Source organism: Anopheles gambiae, chromosome X (genome assembly GCF_943734735.2).
Source record: "Anopheles gambiae chromosome X, idAnoGambNW_F1_1, whole genome shotgun sequence".
NCBI lineage: Eukaryota > Metazoa > Arthropoda > Insecta > Diptera > Culicidae > Anopheles > Anopheles gambiae.
Window position 1 is genome coordinate 5880122 of NC_064600.1, and position 18543 is coordinate 5898664.

The following is an 18543-nucleotide window of genomic DNA, read 5'->3' on the forward strand; positions in this document are numbered from 1 at the left end:
CCGGGCAACCGTAGCAACAGAGCAAGCTGCTGGGTTGAATGATGGTTTTTTCTTTAATGATAAACAGCGTCCAAGGGCTCAAGGGAAAATGTAGGAAGAACTATGACAAATCGCGCTTGGTGCTTCAGCAGGCAGAAGAAGAAAACAAAAAACAAACAAATGACAAAATATTCTCGCTCGTTCTCTCAATCTTTCTCGTGAGTTCCGATTTAGCGAAAGTTCGGATTGGCACTCACAAAATTGCTTCGATTACCTTTCCGCCCCACTCCCACTCTTTTTCTGTCTTTTTCACCCTTCCTCTCTCTCTCTCTTTCTATCTCTCTCTCTCTTTCCCTCTCTCTTACCGCTGCTAATCATCAACATCCCTTCCCGTCATCGTTCTCTCTCTTTCTCTCTCTCTCGCTCTTTCTCTCACCCTCCGTGCTGAAACCATTACCTTCCCATACTTTCCCATCGGAGATCGGCGCAGAAGGGCGAAGGTGCACCAGCGTGACGATCATTCACAGCGCCTCGACTCGACATTTTACGTGGGCGGAAGCACACGAGGAGTAGCATACACAAAAACACACACACACACACACACACACAGAGAAACACCGTTCCGAGACCCTTCCGGGGCGCAAACTAACCACCCCCCCTCCCCCCCCCTCCCTTCTCTCCAGCCTCCTCTAATGCCCGAGCGCCTTTCTCTTTCACTTCGAACGCTTCCATATCGGAGCGATGAGGTTGATGTTGTAGATGATACCCACCCTTCCTTGTTCGGTGCTGTTGGGGTTTGCCGGTTCCAGGAATTTATCTCATCGTTCGTCCAAGAAACGATCATCGATTGGCTCTCACGCTCCAACCCCGCACCCCGCACTCGATCGGCTCGGGTCGATCGGATTCCTCGGAATGCGGAATAACTAAATGATGCTTTTTTTTTGTCGTTGTTGTTGTGTGCTTTCAATTTCAGTAAAATAGTAACAATAAGTTTCTCAGCGTTAAAATACAGATTGTACAAGCAAGATGCTTAATGCACGCGTTACATGCTTTAGAACAAAACCCAGTATAGAACGCGCCCCAAACGAGCCGGCTGAATAGCGCAATCGATAAGTGTGCTGCTTCTCGTAACGCGCGCGCGCGCTACCCTTTGTGGTTATGTGATCGAATCTCTCTTGACGGTGGTGTGTGTTGATCCTCTAGCAAAAACACATTTTCCAATCAAACAACTCTTCTCGCGTGGTGTTTGTTGTTGAACATATCATTACGTCTTATTGTGTAATCGGCGGTGAGTGGTGTGTGTGTGTGTGGGTGTGTGTGCATGTGTGTGTGTGTATAATCAGTAGAAGAAGAAGCTAATTTTAACACTAGAGCACCACACATACTACACACAATCCACAACAGCTACTACGGCGAGGCGCTTTCGCTAAATATTTCTGATTACATATGTGATTCTCCTCATTCTTGCTCTCTCTCTCTCTTTCTCTCTCTCTTTTTCTCTCTCTCTCTCTCTCTCTCTCTCTCTCTCTCTCGCTCATAATTTGCGTGCTGTTCTGTGTGTTAATGTGTGGAGGTGGCGGTAGGGTGTATTTTATAACCCCTCTCCCTGAAAGTGGAAGAGAATATAAAAACATAAAAAAGAACAAATCTCGCTCGCTAGAACCCGCCCACCCAGCCCCAGTCTACTGAGGGCGCACGGAACAATGATCTAACTAATTCTTCCTCCGCTTTACTCTACCACTCTCCATCTCCTCCCCCCCCCCCCCCCCCCGGTCACTTTTCAGCGAGTCCGTTCCGCTCTTCGACCGCTCCACACCGAGTTTTGTGGTGGAACATGTTCACATAAAACGAAACAAAAAAAAAAGGCACCAACAATGAGTTAAACAAAAAAACCAATGCAATGCACATTCGGATGATTTGGATAATTGTACCGGTGTGTGCAAGGCGCGGTGGGCGGTGGTAGTCAACGCAGCGCACACAAAATCACGCCCGGAAAACAGTGACAGTTTCAGTACGCGCGCCGACCGGGCGACTTGGGGCGGCTCAAGCAGGGAAGACATCACGCGCGCCCGCAGTCTTTCAATCTTGATCTTGACGACGACGGCGGCAAACACAAGCCAACTGGGTAGAACGATGATGATGATGATGATGATGATGATGCGAAGTTAACTCGGGCGTGTAATTGTGTGTGCAGTACTGCGTGCAATATGCGCGCAGCCGCCCAGTTCTTCCGCACTATCGAACGACCTGAGCTGTAAATGACGCTGGAGAGACAGAGATAGATAGATAGCGAGAGAGAACGACAGAGAAAGATAGAGAGAGAGAGAGAGAGAGAGAGCGAGAGGACGGACTTTATCGTCGCACATCTCCCATCACGCTACCATGTGCAGCATTTGCGCTACCGGGCTTCTTCGGAGGCTCAAACATTGAGAATGTTGGAAGAATTCTTCAAAGTTTCTAGTTCGGCCCGACCCGGGCTGTCCGATACCCCGGAGAGCAGGTGTCAATTTGCCACCGTGGTAGTATTGCCCGCAGTTGCTTGGAATTCAAATTAGCAAAGCTGCCAAGCACACATTATTGCTAATATCGCTTTGCGGCAGAGCAGTACTGCAGCAGCAAATTCCGGAAGTCGGAAGGGAACCGGTTCGTCGGCGGGCAGCACCGGACCAACCAGACTAACTGAGATTTCGCCCTGACCCCTCTGCTGCCAGTCCCCGCGAAGGCGAGAATCCAGAAGTGAAAGCGCAATTAAGCGCACTTGACCTCTGCTGCCAGGTGCTGGGTCCGGTTAGGCTCAATAGCCACAGACACGCGGGACGGCCGATTAGGAACCAGTTCTCGCCCAGCAGACGGACGACACAACGAACGACCAGCCCGGAGCGTCTCGTCTTGTGCTTGCTTGATGTATCACCGGTAAGAATGGGTTTTCTGGTGTGTCGACGTCTGCACCGTGCTAGACATTCTAGCTCATTAAAATAGCACTAAAGGCAGGCTACATTGCACGATTGCACTGAAAGACATCTCAAAGTCTTTGCAACATGTTTCACAATTGCATCATTAGCTGCACCGAATGCTAGATGATTCGTGATACAATCCCAATTACCCATATGTCTATTAGGGACTGACAATGAGTTCGTGTGATTTCAGACCAGGCGTCGTCAATAATTTATTTTACTTTGGTAGCAGTAATGGCAACCCAGTGCCATTTTAAAGCAGTCATCGTTAGGCTTTTGCATTGATAGCCATCTTGCTATTGTAGATACAACATTGTTGATCATAAGCATGCAAACACGGTAGCTTACGCACCAAACAGCTATTGGAAGAAAACGGCTACCGAAAGTCATCGTATTTTTGTGGTGTTCATTCTCTGGCTGTTTCAGTTCAGTGCTTTACACGGTTTAAAACTGACAATTGTATTTTGGACGACGAAGAACATTTCGTAGGAGTCCTTAAAATTTGATTTTGATGGCTCGATGGAAATCCTGCACAACAACAAAAAAACATCAAGTACTTTCAGAGACGCTTAAGGTATCTCAGCAAGACATTTACCATCGATTAAAAGCATTGGGAATGACTGTGGACCAGCGATGCCCAAGTTACAAGACGATGAACGTTCATTAGTTGGCTTGTGGGCAATCGCTCTTAGGGCATCAGTGAAATAGCATTACGAAAAGCTGAAATAGGAAGATTCATCTTCCCACCGCTGTAAAGCCTAGACATTGATCCTTTCGATTACTCATTATTGTGGTCGTTGGAGCATTATATGGCTCACCAGAAGTTCTGCAATTACAAAGGTGTCATAAATTACCACATGGTCGTAATAAAGGTTCATTTTAGGCTATCAAAAAACCCACCAGAACTTATTGAAAGACCTAATACAGGCATAACTTTGCCATGGTTCACCATTAATTCGCATCCATGTTTTTAGACAGGGAAATAGAGTGGAATGCAACATTCGAACGGAATCTAGAACCTATCCCAAAACCACCTGTAGTAACGAGCCACGCGTGTTTGACAGCTCTGCTCTATAGACTAGGTAGGCCCTGAGGTTTTGGGAGTTTGACTGAGCAACAAGAATGCAGCAAGGTGCTCAATTCCCATAGGTCACGAGGCACAAAGAAGCGACTGCAAATGCCAGCACGATCCGAGAGAACCGTTTGGCAATGCAGCCACTCCTTCCTCCCATCTTGCAACAGTCCGCCACTCGGTGAGCCACTACCGCAAGCTAGCGTTCACCTTTACCCACTCGTTGTGCCGGGAATTGGGCAAGGGATGGTACATGCCAAGCAGCGAGAAACACACACACACACACACACACGCCATGACTCAGTGTAGTTCTGGGTGGGCAATAGTTGTTTGTTGTTTGGTTGTTTGGGTCCAAAAACCAAAACTCGGCGGTTATGTAAACAGCCACCGCCACCGTTTCCGTGGAACGTTTCCCGCTTTCGCTTTTTCCAACAAAAAAAAAACCAACAACAACAAAAAATGCGAAAGAAGACCACCCGTCCAAGAACTTCGCTGCCCACTTTCACGCGGCACCTTCTTGGTGGGGCCAGAAGGCATCAGCAGAAATTTGCCGGTTGACCTTCTGGCGCACCGAAGGAGAGAAGAGATGTTGCCGGAAGCGCCCGGTCGCTGCTTGTTTTTACCATTTTTGCGGGGTTTGTGCCGACTGCGCCGGTCTTTGTTTACCGCTAAACGGGGTTTTGCATCCGTTACAGCGGAGAAGGTGCTGCTGCTGCTGCTGCTGCTGTTGCAGCAGTTTCGTGTGCCGCCGTTCGATGCTCTGCGAAGCTTCAAGCTGTGTCCCCAAAGCTGGCGGCAACAGCATGAAACCCGCTTGCGGAAATGGCTCAGCCGAATGGCCAATTTTCGCTCGATTTCGCGCAGGCCATTCCCACGCCCCACCGCGCGATACAGGCACCGCGGAATGCGCGCGTTTGGTGCGCGCACGTGCATGTTTCGGTACCCAAGGAACCGATCGCACTCCCGGAACCGCGGCAAACGCTAATTACATCGCGAAAACGAAAAAAAGTTGCTTCGCGCAACACGCAACGCGCGCGTGCACATGGGAAAGTTCGTCGTTTGCCTCGCTTATCGTGCGATCCGCGCGCACAACCACGGACAATCGAAACGGATCGCGTCTCGTTCGGCTCGATCGAGATGAGCGCTTGGGGTTACGAAACATCGCCGGCTGACGCAATGGCTGCCGGAGATCGCTTTACGCGGAGATGCGCGCTTCACACGGGCGCGACAGGACCATCGAGGCGCATCCGCTTCCGGCTGGCCGCTGGCCAACGCACGCTGGAACAGGTAGTTGCAATTCCCGCCCGGGTGACCTCGCGCACGCGCAACAGGTAGCACACAAACACACACACACATACGCGCGCGAGAGCCATCTCCATATCTCGGCTGGTGATGGTGACCTTGAAGATGCTAGGAATCACGACGGAATCGGCTAGCGACGGTCAGGACGGTTCTGGTCCGGTTTTGCGCCATCTTCGAACCCTTTTGCTGTTTTCTCTTAAAACCACACACACACACAGACATATACACACACACACATCGCACGTTGGGTTCGGTGGGGTTTGCGATGTTTTGTGAGGAAGATGATGATGATGATGATGATGATGCACCATCATCATCGCCTAAACCGGTTCCGGCACGGTCTAAACGGCACGGAACGGCCGGTTTTGGGATGGCGACTGTGCGAGGACTTTGCGCGCGCTCACACACGGTCACGATCACCCTGAGCGGACGGGATGCCGACGGGTTGCGCATTTAAATGAGCACCACCACCAACAGCAGCAGCAGCAGCAGCAGCAGCAGCAACATCTCGGAAATTAATTGTATTAGTAATGCCACCGGGGGCCCGGAGTCGCGCTCGGGCGCAAATAACCGGATGAAGTGATCCGCGAGCCCCTTACGGTCGGTCGGGCCCCAGCCACCCAGAGAGTGCGCGAAGATGACGATGGGGACGACTTGGACGCACTGGCACTGCTCCCCTCGTGCCGCTCTGTTTGTGCATGTGCGAAGCAAGTAATTTGCAGGTTGCATTGCAGGGCTTGCAGCTGGTTGTGAAATAGCGCCACACATACACTGCTGGCCGACACGACCTTCAAGCAAATGTGCGACAAATGGCAAAGGTGATCTTTCAGCTACATTACAACAATAGCATCAATAACAACAAAAAAGCGAGATTAGATACGCAGGAATTCCCCCCAGCTGATGGAGAAGAGAGAAAAAAAGCTCGAACGGGTCCCTGGGCCCTGTTTTGGGGTTTTTAAACCCCCCCCCCCCCCCCATCTCCCCATTAGAACCTCAGAAATGGGAATTCTGACTTCTAGTATGTTCGGATAAGAAAGAGACAGAGAGAAAGAGAGACAGATAAAGAGTAAGAGAGAAACCGAGTTTGAGCGTTAGAAACTACGACGTTCATCGCTTATCCTGAGTTCCTAGAGGTGACTCCACCGAATCTCGAGAGATCTTCAATGAAGATCTGTGAACGTCAATACATCGGGAGTGTGTTTCGAGCTACACAGGGGGAGCTACTGCGTCGCAGGACACTAGCTCCCTTCCATTCCGCATCGCTCCACATTCGCCTGCCTGACAGCTGAAGTTCAACGCTTTTTCAAGGGTAGGCTCAACGCGTGGAGTCCGCGAATGTCCGGAAGAGAAAGAGAAATGTAGCCCGACAACAGCGACCAGCTCATCAGCTCTGTTTACACGCGTATTCCATGACCAGAAACGCATACCAAAGGAGAAATATAGAGAGAGAGAGAGACTGTACACGTCGGGTATGGGGAACCTCAAACCTGAACTCCATGCAAGAAATATAGGAAACAAACACACGAACAGAGAGAGAGAGAGAGAGAGAAGCAGAGTGCGAGAAGCAAACAGCCCGGCGAAAGGCAGTGTAATAGCCACACACGCTAGCGTCTAACGCCCGAAGGGCCCTTTCCCTTTGGGCAAGCGTCTCCTCTTTTGCCCCATCTACCTCCTCCTAACCGAAGTAGGTGTTGTGTGGTGTACAACACGCGGCGCGCACACTAGCGAAGAGAAAGAGGAAAGCAAAGCCTGCTGGCTGCCTCGCTATGGCCATCTATGGTCGTTGATCTTTGGAAGTCCTGTTTTGATCTCCTATTCCGGCCCTGGTTGGTGGAGAGGGGAGGGGGGGTTGGTTTTTCTTTTCTTTTCGCTCGCCGTAACCTACACGTCACTACTACTACTATTACTTCTACTACTTCGAGACATCTTTCCATGAGGTCCAACCAACGTCTCATACCATCTAAGATCTCCCAGCGCGCCACTCCACTACGATGAAACTAGTTCGTGTTGCGTTCGTTCGCCTAGCTGCCAGTGAGCTAGACGGGCACACGTACACACACACACATCGTGGAAAGATCTTCGCTAGCTAAAAGATCATCAAACAATCGGTGTCAAATCTCACAATACTCGAAAACCTAAACCCTGGAATTTCGTCAAACTTTGCAATACCGTTCAACGCCGCGGTGCAACTTCTTCGGCGCTTCCCGAGCAGAGCAATCACATGCTCGTTTAGACCCAGGGAAAAGCCATCGGGGGGGGGGGGGGGGGGGGGGGGCAGAGGAGGGAGGGAGGCTTTCTCTTTCGCATCTTCGCCGTCTTCCGTGTTTCATTTTCGTTCACATCTCCAGCGTATTGGAGTGGGTATCGTTTTTCGTTTTATCGATTTTGAACGATGAACATGGATGAACATCGTGTCGTGTCTATGGGCGTTCGAGATCTTTCTCCAGCGACTTCAGGCTTTTGGGTGGAGTACAAAGCCAAACGAAACCAAAGCACCAAGCCAGTGGTTGCAGTTGAGGTTTTGGCTGTTTCGCTCAGCGCCAGCTCGAGACGTCCTCCAGAGCTCTACTTCCGATCGCAACGACGCTCCACGATTACCCCCGTTCCCGTGCGGCAGGCAGCTCATTCAACAATGCCGCCCGGAGTCCCGGCTCGTAGCACGGAGATGAATGGAGCACACACCGTGTGCCGTGGGGGTTTGCTGGTACTGCGAGGTCTTTACGACGGCACGACAATATTACCCTTCCAGTGAGCACACGCGAGCAAACCCATCATTACGTCTGCTAACTCGTACGCAGCACTCTTCTCCTCTTCCCTTCCTTTTCTCCTCCCCGGTGCACTTGGATTGGCTTGTGAGGCCTTGGTTCGAAGTTGTCACCATCACCGTCACCACCAACCAACAGGCAGTGGACGGCTTGCAGAGTACGCTTTCAGCCGCACTTCCGCTTGTGCGTCGCCCAGCGAAAATCTGTTAATTGGAGTTGCTTCGCCTTCTTCCCGCCGGCTCTCCATCTCGTTCGCGCGGGCCGAAACCAAACCGTCCACCATCAATTGACGGGATTGACTTTCTGGAATGACCTCTCGCTGACACCCAACGGCCCGCCAACCACCACCGTCCGTGCGTGCGTGCGCCTCCCATCGTTCGCCTCCGCCTTCTCACACAGCACGGAGTACGGATTTATGGCGAGAAGAAAGAGGACGCGTTGCACGGGGGTGGGGCATACAACGAGATGTGGATGCTGAGGTGGTTCATCTTCGCCTCAGCCGCTCGTCAACTTCAGCTTCATCATCATCATCATCGGCATGATGATGATGATGATGCTCTGCCACGACTCCGTGAGCAGTGTAACTCTCTTTTGCCGCCCCGTTTGGGATATTACTCCACCACTTCGTCTCGCTCCTACCCCCCCCCCCCCCTTCCCCCCCGTCTCTTCCTCCAAAAGATCCCCCAGGTAACAATAAGAAGAAGAATCCGACACACACACACACGCGCGCGCGCTCGAATTCATACGCACACAACATCCACCAATGTTCCCCGTGGAATGGGCGATTCTTCCTTTTCTTTTCGTTTTATTTTTGCACGTGTTGTTAGTGTGTGTTTAAGCCAGTGTCATCTATTTGTTCGCGCGCCCGCGGTTTCTTTAAGATGTGGTTTTAATGTCTTTCCGTGTGTGTGTGTGTGTGTGTGTGGTTCAACAATTCCAAGTTGTCCTATGGTTGATATGGCTGTGCGCCGGCTTTTTCGCGACCTGCGGTATCGAGCGACTATTTCCCGCACCTTTTTCGGCGTTCGGTCTTTTAGGCTTACTATTTCGTTATTCCCAATCGCTTGATGAGTGTGTTTTTTTTTGTTACCTTCGTTCCCCGATTTCCCGTTTCCCTTTCCCCGCGGATTGCGAATTAGACCGCCGGAGGGGGATACATTCCGTGTGCGAGAGCTTCGCATACAGGGGTTCTCACACGTATTGCAAGATGGTGGCAAGCATTTAGTTCTTTTGTCTTCCTGTTGCATACTAGTGCATATATTGGCGATCTTTATTTCTGTCCCTGACCTAGCTGGACCGTGCTGGGTAAGTGTAATTTTCCCCGTCCCCATGCATAAGTGTTCGGCCCCTTTCGAAGGCCTTCGCTGGCCTTGCCCTAGGTTACAGGTGCGTCTGTTGCGAAGTTGTCCTGTGTACTGTGGTACAGGAGTTCCAATCCTGCCACTCAATTTCACGTAGAACGTCACTTTTCATGGTCGTAGTTCTTCATGGACTTTTCCCTCGGGGGGTTTCGAATACTTATTGACTCGTAACCAATATTGTTAATGCCTTCGTTAATAGAGCAACACTAAAAGGCCTGCTGTATAAGAATATTGCGCATAGCCTTCACGTGACAGATCTTCATCCAATGTATGATACATCATATTTAGTATCAAATAATTTATTTACTATCACCTATTAAGAGAAGCAATGTAGGCTACAGTACACTGCATGGATAAAACTAATACTTGATATCCACGAAACTGAAGTAAATAATATCGGTCTGTACATCAAGTTTGAGGTTTGTGGAGCATCATTTTGATTATAGTTGAATTTGGAATGACTTAATCATATTACGTGTCTATATATTGTGAAAACTAAAAAAATCTACTTGTAGTGCAATGTAATGCAGTCATTATTTGCCCACATCATGATTCATCAGGAATTCATGATTGAAAGCCATTCTACAAATCTAAGGATTTAAAGAAGAACAAACAGATGCAAAGGGCAGAAAGAGCTATTGCTCTCCAGGGCCAACATTGATTTCACTGCTCTGTGGCAGTTGTATTCCTGCTCATTAGCAGCAGACAGCATTAGCAGAACAGACAATCGCCATTCGCACCATCCAGCCGCACTGGCTCCGGTGAAGACAGATTCTAATGATGGGGTAAACATCAATCTCAAAGGCCTGGCTAAACCCTATGTGACTGTATCGTTTTCATTTACGATCAATGATATTACAACATGTTTGTTGTATTATATGTTAAGCCTGTACCTTAATATTACTTTAACGAACTGATTCAATCATACCAGCCAATATGTCCGTTTAAGATCCGTTGTCTGCAACGATCTATGTCCCATGGTTGGACATAGATACGTCCCATGGTTGGACATAGATACGTAACATAGGACGTATGTTCTTATTTTCATATGTCTCCACCTAGTCACGTCTCTACTGTTTCAGGTATCTGTTTTAGTTCCCGATACCTTGTTACCGTCATCTGTTAATGTTTGTCCTCCAGGAAGCCGTCGTTAATTTCTCCCCAATATATGGCCCAGTTTCTGGCAACGTCCAGTGGTAGTTTTTCCTGCTTTCTGCTTCCTAATTCTACTCGACAAATGCGTAAGTGCGTAGTCGATTGAAGTACCTGATCTGTTCAGTCTTATAGATATTTGCTGTTTTTTTTTTTGTTTTGCAATTAGCAAAACCAGAAATATGAAATCAGACAGACATGTGCCGTAGCAAAACCCCTGCAAAACAGCTTGTACGGAGCGGACAGAAGGGGAGGCCTCACAATAAATGGCTCTCCCTTGTACCAGAAGCGTTTTACCGTCGCAGATTTGAATTTGTACAGCTTAAAGCGTCTCTCTACCGCCACAGATCTCTAACTAAACCCCTCACAGACACACAGAAACGAACGCTGGTGCCTTTAAATCGGGCATTATGTTATTGTTTGCATTTATCGCGATTCGTCTGTCCGCTGCGCTGCGACGTCTTCCCCCCCACAAACACCCAACCACCACCAAAGGGGTCGAGTGCTCGCTGCTCTTGTTGCCTACAGTACAACAACAACAAAAAACCCGCTGACAATGGTGGCATTATTATTTGTTTGCTTAAGTTTGTTGTTGTTTAGTTTGCTTACCCCGCTGACGGAGCGCTTATTCATATAAATATTATCGTATTCATCTTCCGCGCGAAACGAGGGTGACGCGTTTTTGTGTGGCCGTTTCGTGCTTAGTATGCTGGAAAAGCACGGAAGAACAACACCAAAAGTAGGAGAAAAAAAACACTTAAAACAATAACCTTAGACCTCGGTAATAAGGTTAGGAGGAAGATGTGTCCCCCGCGTGCGCTCTAAACGCAATCAATCGTGCCGCTCTCGATCGGCGACGGTGGAAAAATAAAAAAAAAAAGCGGCTCGACACACATCTTTGCCGTTCGCCACGTCTGGCCAGATCGATGCGAGCTGTGCCGATTATGGTTTTGCAAGAAGACAAAGACGCATCGAAGTAATTTTTTTGATCTTTCCCCCACCGTTTGCTGCTTAGTGCTAGAGAGCGGGAAGTGTTCATGTCGCTCGATTGGTGCTTCCGGAATCGGTTCGAACGATACCGACGCCGCAAGTCTTCCGAGCTTCGGGAAGGCCGGTTGGTGGTCCGCGAGACTGTGGAAGGAGAACGGGGTTGGGATGATGAGACAGGCGTCCATGACGATATGCTTATTAACTGTTTGCCACCGGTATGCTAATGAAGCGAAAACTTCATTCGAACCTTCATCGCACCCTCCACGGCACGTCCGCACCCTCCCCCCCCCCCCCCCTCCACAGGTCTGCGCGTGGCTGTGGCAGCGGAAGATCCCCGAAACCGAAAATCGAACCCGAAAGCGAAAGACAATTGTTTCATTCCGTCCCGCTAATGCCGGTACGAAAACAATCGGTCCATCTTCGAACGCCGACGACCAACGCTGACGCCGGATACTTTTCGATCGTTTGAGAGGTCTGAAACAACAACACAAAAAACCGCTCATATGCAACACACACACTCACAAGGGAGCAGAAGTAAAAAAAACAAACGTCGGTAGTAGATGTAGCTACACAATTTGCCTACGGAGCGTGACGCGTAGCGCCGCAGGAACTTTCTTATTTTCCATGTCACGTTGGCCATTGCGGAGCCGTGCGAGCGACTCCGGGCCGCGCTAGGTTTTTTGAACCCGCGCACTCTTTTTTTCCCCTTCGCAGCAACACCCCTTCTCTTGTCCCCGAATCACAAGACCATGGGGCCAGTGTAATTGCGGATGGCAAAGGTATAACGCCCGTAGCGCTTCGGTAACGCACCAGCACACTACTGCCGGCAGTCAGGCGCTATGCTTTATTTTTTTTATTTTTTTGCGGAAGGACCACATATTTGTGGGCGTAGAAGGGTCAACCGCACCAGCCACGAGGATATAAAAAACAAAACCGAATCTTCCTTCTTCAACACAATTGTTTTTGCTGCTCCCTAGTGGCCAGGGTAGAAGGTAATCTTGGGCAAGCGCTTCACTGGCGCGCTGTGCAGATTCAGCCACTTACTTTTTAGGAACTTTGGTACATTCGGTCAGGAGATGTTCTCTAGAAGTTCGAACCGGATAGAGAACGCTTAGAAAACAGCAAAGTGACGTGTTTCTGGCTTGCTTTCAAAGATGGAAGGCAAAGAAGAGGTTCGCGCATCGCAATGTGTCACGATCGTCGACGTTTCTGTTGGGTCCTCCCTCCCGCCTCCCCCCCCCCCCCTCCATCCCACCCTTCAGAGACGATGGCGAAAGAAAGACAAGACAAACACAGCCAAAGACCCTGGCGGAGACGTGCTCTGGCTGCAGAAACGTACTCCGAAAGCAGGAGGGAAGCGTTGAAAATGAAACTCCAAAAACCCGTTGCCCGTAAGCAAAGAGATGTGTAATGTATGTGTGTGTGTGTGAGAGAGAGAGAAAGAGAGAGAGAGAGAGAGAGAGAGAGAGAAAGAAAGAAAGAGAAATATAGAATACGACTAGTGGCAGTCGCACGAATCGACGGCAGAAAGTAGAACGAAAACCCCCAACGTCAACGGCCAGCAAACCAGAAGTGGGCAAGGGGAAGGTGAGGGAAGTTTGGGCCACACGAAACCCTTCCCTTCGGCATCGATGATCACGTGAGAGGGAACAGAACTGGTGGGACAAGTACAAGGGACAGGGAGGGGAAGGGGGTGGGACTGGAGATGCGTGGGGTCACGCAAAAGGAGGACACGCGATGGAACGGACACAGATAAAAGATAAACGCAGGTAGAGTAGTGGTGTGGCAGTGCCGCGCCATCAGTGGCAACAGAACCGAGGGCTGACCGACGAGTTAGAGAGTGCGAGAGTGAGAGCCGGGGTGGAAGATCTGATTGCGGGAGATTGTGGCGATGGCCTTAACACGATCACCGCTGCTGCCAGCCACGCCGTTGCACGCCGGCCCCAAACCAGCCGGGGATTAGAGCGAATGAATGTGTCCGAATGAGTAGCGCGCGAGTTTCGGGAAATGGATGAGAGCCCGGCCGGCGATGAGGAAGAACTAGTGCGGCTAGTTCGAACCGTCGGTGATAGCACTTACCCCGTGTGTGGCGTGTCGTATGGCTGGGGGTTCGTGTCCTACTCAACTGGTGCAGGCTGCCGATCCACGTTGTGGTTGAGGCCTACTGGCAAAAGGGAACTCAGCAGCCAACAGGTTCTTCGAGTTCGGACAGGTAAGTTTAGTTGATGGTCGAGTTCTGTGGGCACAGGCAGCGGCACGCACACGGACATACGGAGATCATCCAAAATTTCGTTCCTGTTGTAAGTTATCCTAAAAAAAACGCACCCACAGATCGGGGCCCCTTTGCAAGACGCGAACTCCACAAAGGGCAAAAAGTGTTTCGTTTGAGCGTGTTTCGAGCGTTTTTGTTTTCTTTCATTTGGGGTTGTGTTTTGGAAGAAGTAACAAAAAAAAACGGGCCATCCAGGTACGCACGCATTGAGTTCTGGAAAGCTTTGGAGAAAGCAAGCACAACCCCGCGCATCCAATTGCAATTACACGCCGCGACACATCCCTCAAACACCCACACACTCAAAAAATCGCACACACGGGCGCACACTTACACACACACACACACCGCTAGAAAGATATAGTAGTGGAACACACTTCTTTGCTTGTTTGCTGCACACAACACAACACCACACGCAACACCACCGTCAACAGTGAAGCTAGGACCCGAATGGGGAAGAAGAGGGTGAGATGGTTTTGGGTGGGTCGGAGCGTTGGGCAGGGCCGTACACCGTTCTAGTCCGGGCGGGAACGGGCGCGACCGTATGCGCAAGCGTCTCAGAAGCAACTGGTGCGCACGGGGAGAGCCGATGCGCGAATGGTGCGTCCGGCAATCCCCAGGTCCCCACATGGGAGGCGCGCGAAAGGGAAGGGGAGAGCGGGAGGGATGAGGAGGCTGCATTGGACAATCGCAGCAGCAGCATCATCCGGCGGTTTGAGAGACAGCAGCAAGGAAAGCAGGAGCAGCGGATTGGGCACACACGGCAACGAGGAACTCACACCGTTGCGAGTGAGCACTCGAACAAAAACAACAACGACAAGCGGAAGGTACGGATGGGGTACGATATAAGCTGGACAGAAGAGGAAAGAAAAGCAAAAAGGTGATGCAGCGCACACATCGAGAAGGCAGATCCGAGAGTGACCGTGAGTGTGTGTTTGTGTTTGTACACTGTGGCTGCGCCGCGGAGGGAAAAAACGGTTGTGCGACACACGGTAATAATGTAATTTTGCACACTACATTCATTACCAGCGCACACAAACACACACCCGATGGATTGCTTTTCTCCAGTGCACCGTCGCGGTGAAACCCATTCCGGACCAACGAGACACACGTAAAAGCGGCAGGCGACGACGACGGCAGCGTGAGTGCCCGCAAATTATTAACTGTGCCGGGAAGCTCTCTAGTGGTTGATTCAACTTTTCTGCCAAGCTAATTCTACTTACTGGATCGCCTGTGAGTGTCTGTGTGATATTGCAGCCGTGTCTACACTTTTTCATTCGCTGTTTTATCGCATCCGTGTTCGCTACGCTAAGTTTTTGTGTGCGGCGTGTTTGATTTATTGTTTGATCTGCCAGGGGGTAGTCGTGAGAACCCTCCACAACCCACAGCAAGAACGCCGTCACTCATGCACACAGTCGGCGCAGGACGATTGATAAGCCCCGTACAGAATTGAAGATTCGGATGTGATGTTTTGGTTTTGTTTTACTCACCAATTACAACTCTGTGTACGAGGCGACACGCCACCGGGCGCACACTCGCACTTACCCGTGCCGCCACCGGAATCACTGCCAACCAAAGCTGTCAAACAAACCTGCGCAATAAATCTCGTCCGATTAATTTCGTACTGGCTGGAGCACGGGGGCCACCGAGCAAGCACCAGCAGCCCGCCCTCAGAACACTATCCGCTTCGCCCACCCCTGCCAGAGACCTTCTAGAAAGAAATACAGTGCAGCTAACGCGACAGAGAAGCTCATACGCCGGTGGTGGAGTGATCTTCTTTTGGCTGTAAGGGAAAGGGGGCGAGTAATTGAATCAGCGACAGCTTTCAGGCAGCCCACATTATTCAATCAACGGTACGACGACAACACGCGGCTTGTCACTGATGACACCCGTGCTTGCGCGTGAAGACGATGCGCGCGGGACCGGGAGCGATGGCGATGATGATGGTACTGCTTTACGCACCTTCCCTAACAAAGCGTGTCCTCTGGACGCACGGGGCACACAGCGGTAGACCGGGGGCACCGTCCCTCGATTGCCGGCGCTCACTGTAAATCAGCCATTAATCAGCCACCTAAGTATGTTTTACGCAGTGTGGCACTCACAGAATGCATCCATTGGGAATAGTTTACCGTGGTTTTTTTTTTTACCATTCATTTTTATTACAAATACATTCATATAAAAAGGGAGAAAAAAAATGGTTGTAGATATTGTGTACGCTTCTTACTGCTACTACCGCGATTCGGTGCCGTTTTCTTTTAAATATTATCATTCAGACCACCCCATGCTGCGTGTAGGAACCTGTTGGTCGCTCTTGCGCAAGACCCTTGCGATTGGCGATGTAGTTTCGTTGTCATAAACGGCAAAACTGCGAGAGTATGCCCACCCCATTATCGTTTGGTGCCATGTGGACATAGCACAGAACGCTCCACGTGGAAATTTCGTGCCATTCCACTCGTGGGCACACGAAACGCTCATCTCAGGCATCGGTTATGGTGTGTTCTTAAATATTAGATGTGGTGCAAAATGATGGTGGAACACGGTTCCGAAACGTTAAATAAAGTCATCTGTATTTTCCTGGCAAAATTAATCAGAACGCAACCGTCACAATTCAATAGATGTAGTAAGTAACAACTGATCGAGCAGTGCTCCTCTTCGATTGGGCGTGAGGCGACATAGTGTGCAGCTCAAGTTATCTAGCAGTTGAGCGCAACGCAACGATGCACGGCGGAGGCATTGATGTAGCGAGAGTAAGGCCATCTATCCATTCGTAGTTTAACACAACTGACATATCTAGAATCGTGAACAACATCTGTCTTATCCGACATCAGGCTGTACAATTTTTATGGGGATATTAGTTTCTTCATCGGATCCTTTATCCGAAGGGAAATTTGGAGTAAGACCATGCCTCAGATTCAATTCCTTTCAAATATAACTATGCAAACGAGGCTGGAGCTTTTGAAATAATGGGAAATACGAGAAATATAAGTATCGCGCTAGAAACGACTAATGTGAGCGTATGAAATCTTGCGATTCCGTTACTATGGATTCATTAGGGATTTTGAACACTGTGTCTAGATTGTGCTGAGGTCCTGCAATTGTTGTTTCCGAAAGCCTACGTCCAACCTGCTCGATCTCTCCTAATCATGCATGATGTATAGCTCAACGCATTCCCACTGCAGAGGGATCTCCAACAGTGTCATTGTAGGGCATACACTGCACGACGGATTCAATGAGAAGCGAAAGCGAAGGACTAGGGCCCTATCCATCCATTGTTTAATGCTAAAGACTTATCTAGAATCGTGCACACGGTCCGCCTTATCTACTAGTTCCGACATCAGGCTGTACAATTCTGTCAGAAAATTTTGTACGTTGTTTGTTCTTGTTGTTGTTCCTGTTGGTGGATAGGGTAATTTGGAGCAAGACCACGCAAGCAACATCTGCTAAATTGCCTCAGATTCAATTCCTTTCAAATATAACCACGCTAACAAGGCTGGAGCTTTTGAAATAATTAGGAATACAGGAAATATAAGTATCGCGCTAGAAAAGATTCATGTGAGCATATGAAATCTTGCGATTCCGTTACTATGGATTCATTAGGGATTTTGAAGATTGTGTCAAAATTGCGCTGAGGTCCTGCAATTGTGTTTTTCGAAAGCCTACGTCCAACCTGCTCGATCTCTCCTAATCATGCATGATGTATAGCTGCTCAACGCATTTCCACTGAAAAGAGATCTCCAACAGTGTCATTGTTGGACATACACTGCACGATGGATTCAATGAGAAGCGAGAGCGAAGGACTAGGGCCCTATCCATCCATTATTTAATACTAAAGACTTATCTAGAATCGTGCACACGATCCGCCTTATCTACTGTAGCATCCCGACTCGAGGCTGTACAATTCGGTCGGAAAAATATGGTGTTAACATCATCCTGCGATTTTTAATGGATGGATAGGGATATTTTTATAACATGTTTGGAAATGGATAGCTCTTTCAAATGTTTCTTCACATGTTACTGGAAGTAAACACATGCCTGTGTTCAACTTTCAACTCGTTAAAAACTAAATGTGTATCCATGTGGCCTCAAACTACTGGGAAATTGCTATCAGAAAGCCGCAATGAGTTGTCTCGTGCTACGTTGAAGAGCAAAGAAATGAGGAAAAGAAAATACAAGAACCATGAGATCTTTCAAGTGCGCTAACCTTCAAGTTCCAGGGACATAACGTCAAAATAGACTTCTAGGGTATGTGGCCTACAGTGCATCACAGTTCTGCAGTTTTGTTTTCCGAAAGCCTATGTCCGACCTGCCCGATCTTTCCTATCGTGCATGATGTTTAGCTCAATCAACGCATTCTTATTGCAGAGGATCTCTAACAGTGTCATTGTTGGACATACACTGTACGACGGATTCAATGAGAAACAAGAGCGAAGGACTAGGGCCCTATCCATCCATTGTTTAACGCTAAAGACTTATCTAGAATTGCACACACGATCCGTCTTATATACTACAATATCCCAACTCGAGGTTGTACAATTCGGATATTAGTTTTGCTTCTAGGAAAGTGGATTCAATGGATGTTAAGGATATTTGAAAACAGTGGTTGCAAAAGCATAGTTTTTAAAAAAGCTATTTTCACATGCTACTGGGCCCTAGCAATGCATGGTGTAAAATCAAACACTACAACTAGCTAGAATAATAC

General features: G+C 49.2%; 1 protein-coding gene across 3 annotated transcripts in view; it reads right to left on the reverse strand.

The window, feature by feature from the left end:
* Nucleotides 1-14426, reverse strand: part of LOC1271927 (low-density lipoprotein receptor-related protein 2) — a 52052-nt gene extending 37626 nt beyond the window's left edge. The window contains exon 1 of one of the 3 annotated variants that reach the window (XM_061658483.1): nt 14222-14426. The gene's annotated coding sequence lies outside the window, so the exon portion shown is untranslated. Of the gene's footprint in view, nt 1-14178 lie in introns of all 3 variants that reach the window. The other 2 variants (XM_061658514.1, XM_061658491.1) reach the window with 2 other exon arrangements.
* Nucleotides 14427-18543: the final 4117 nt, after the last annotated feature.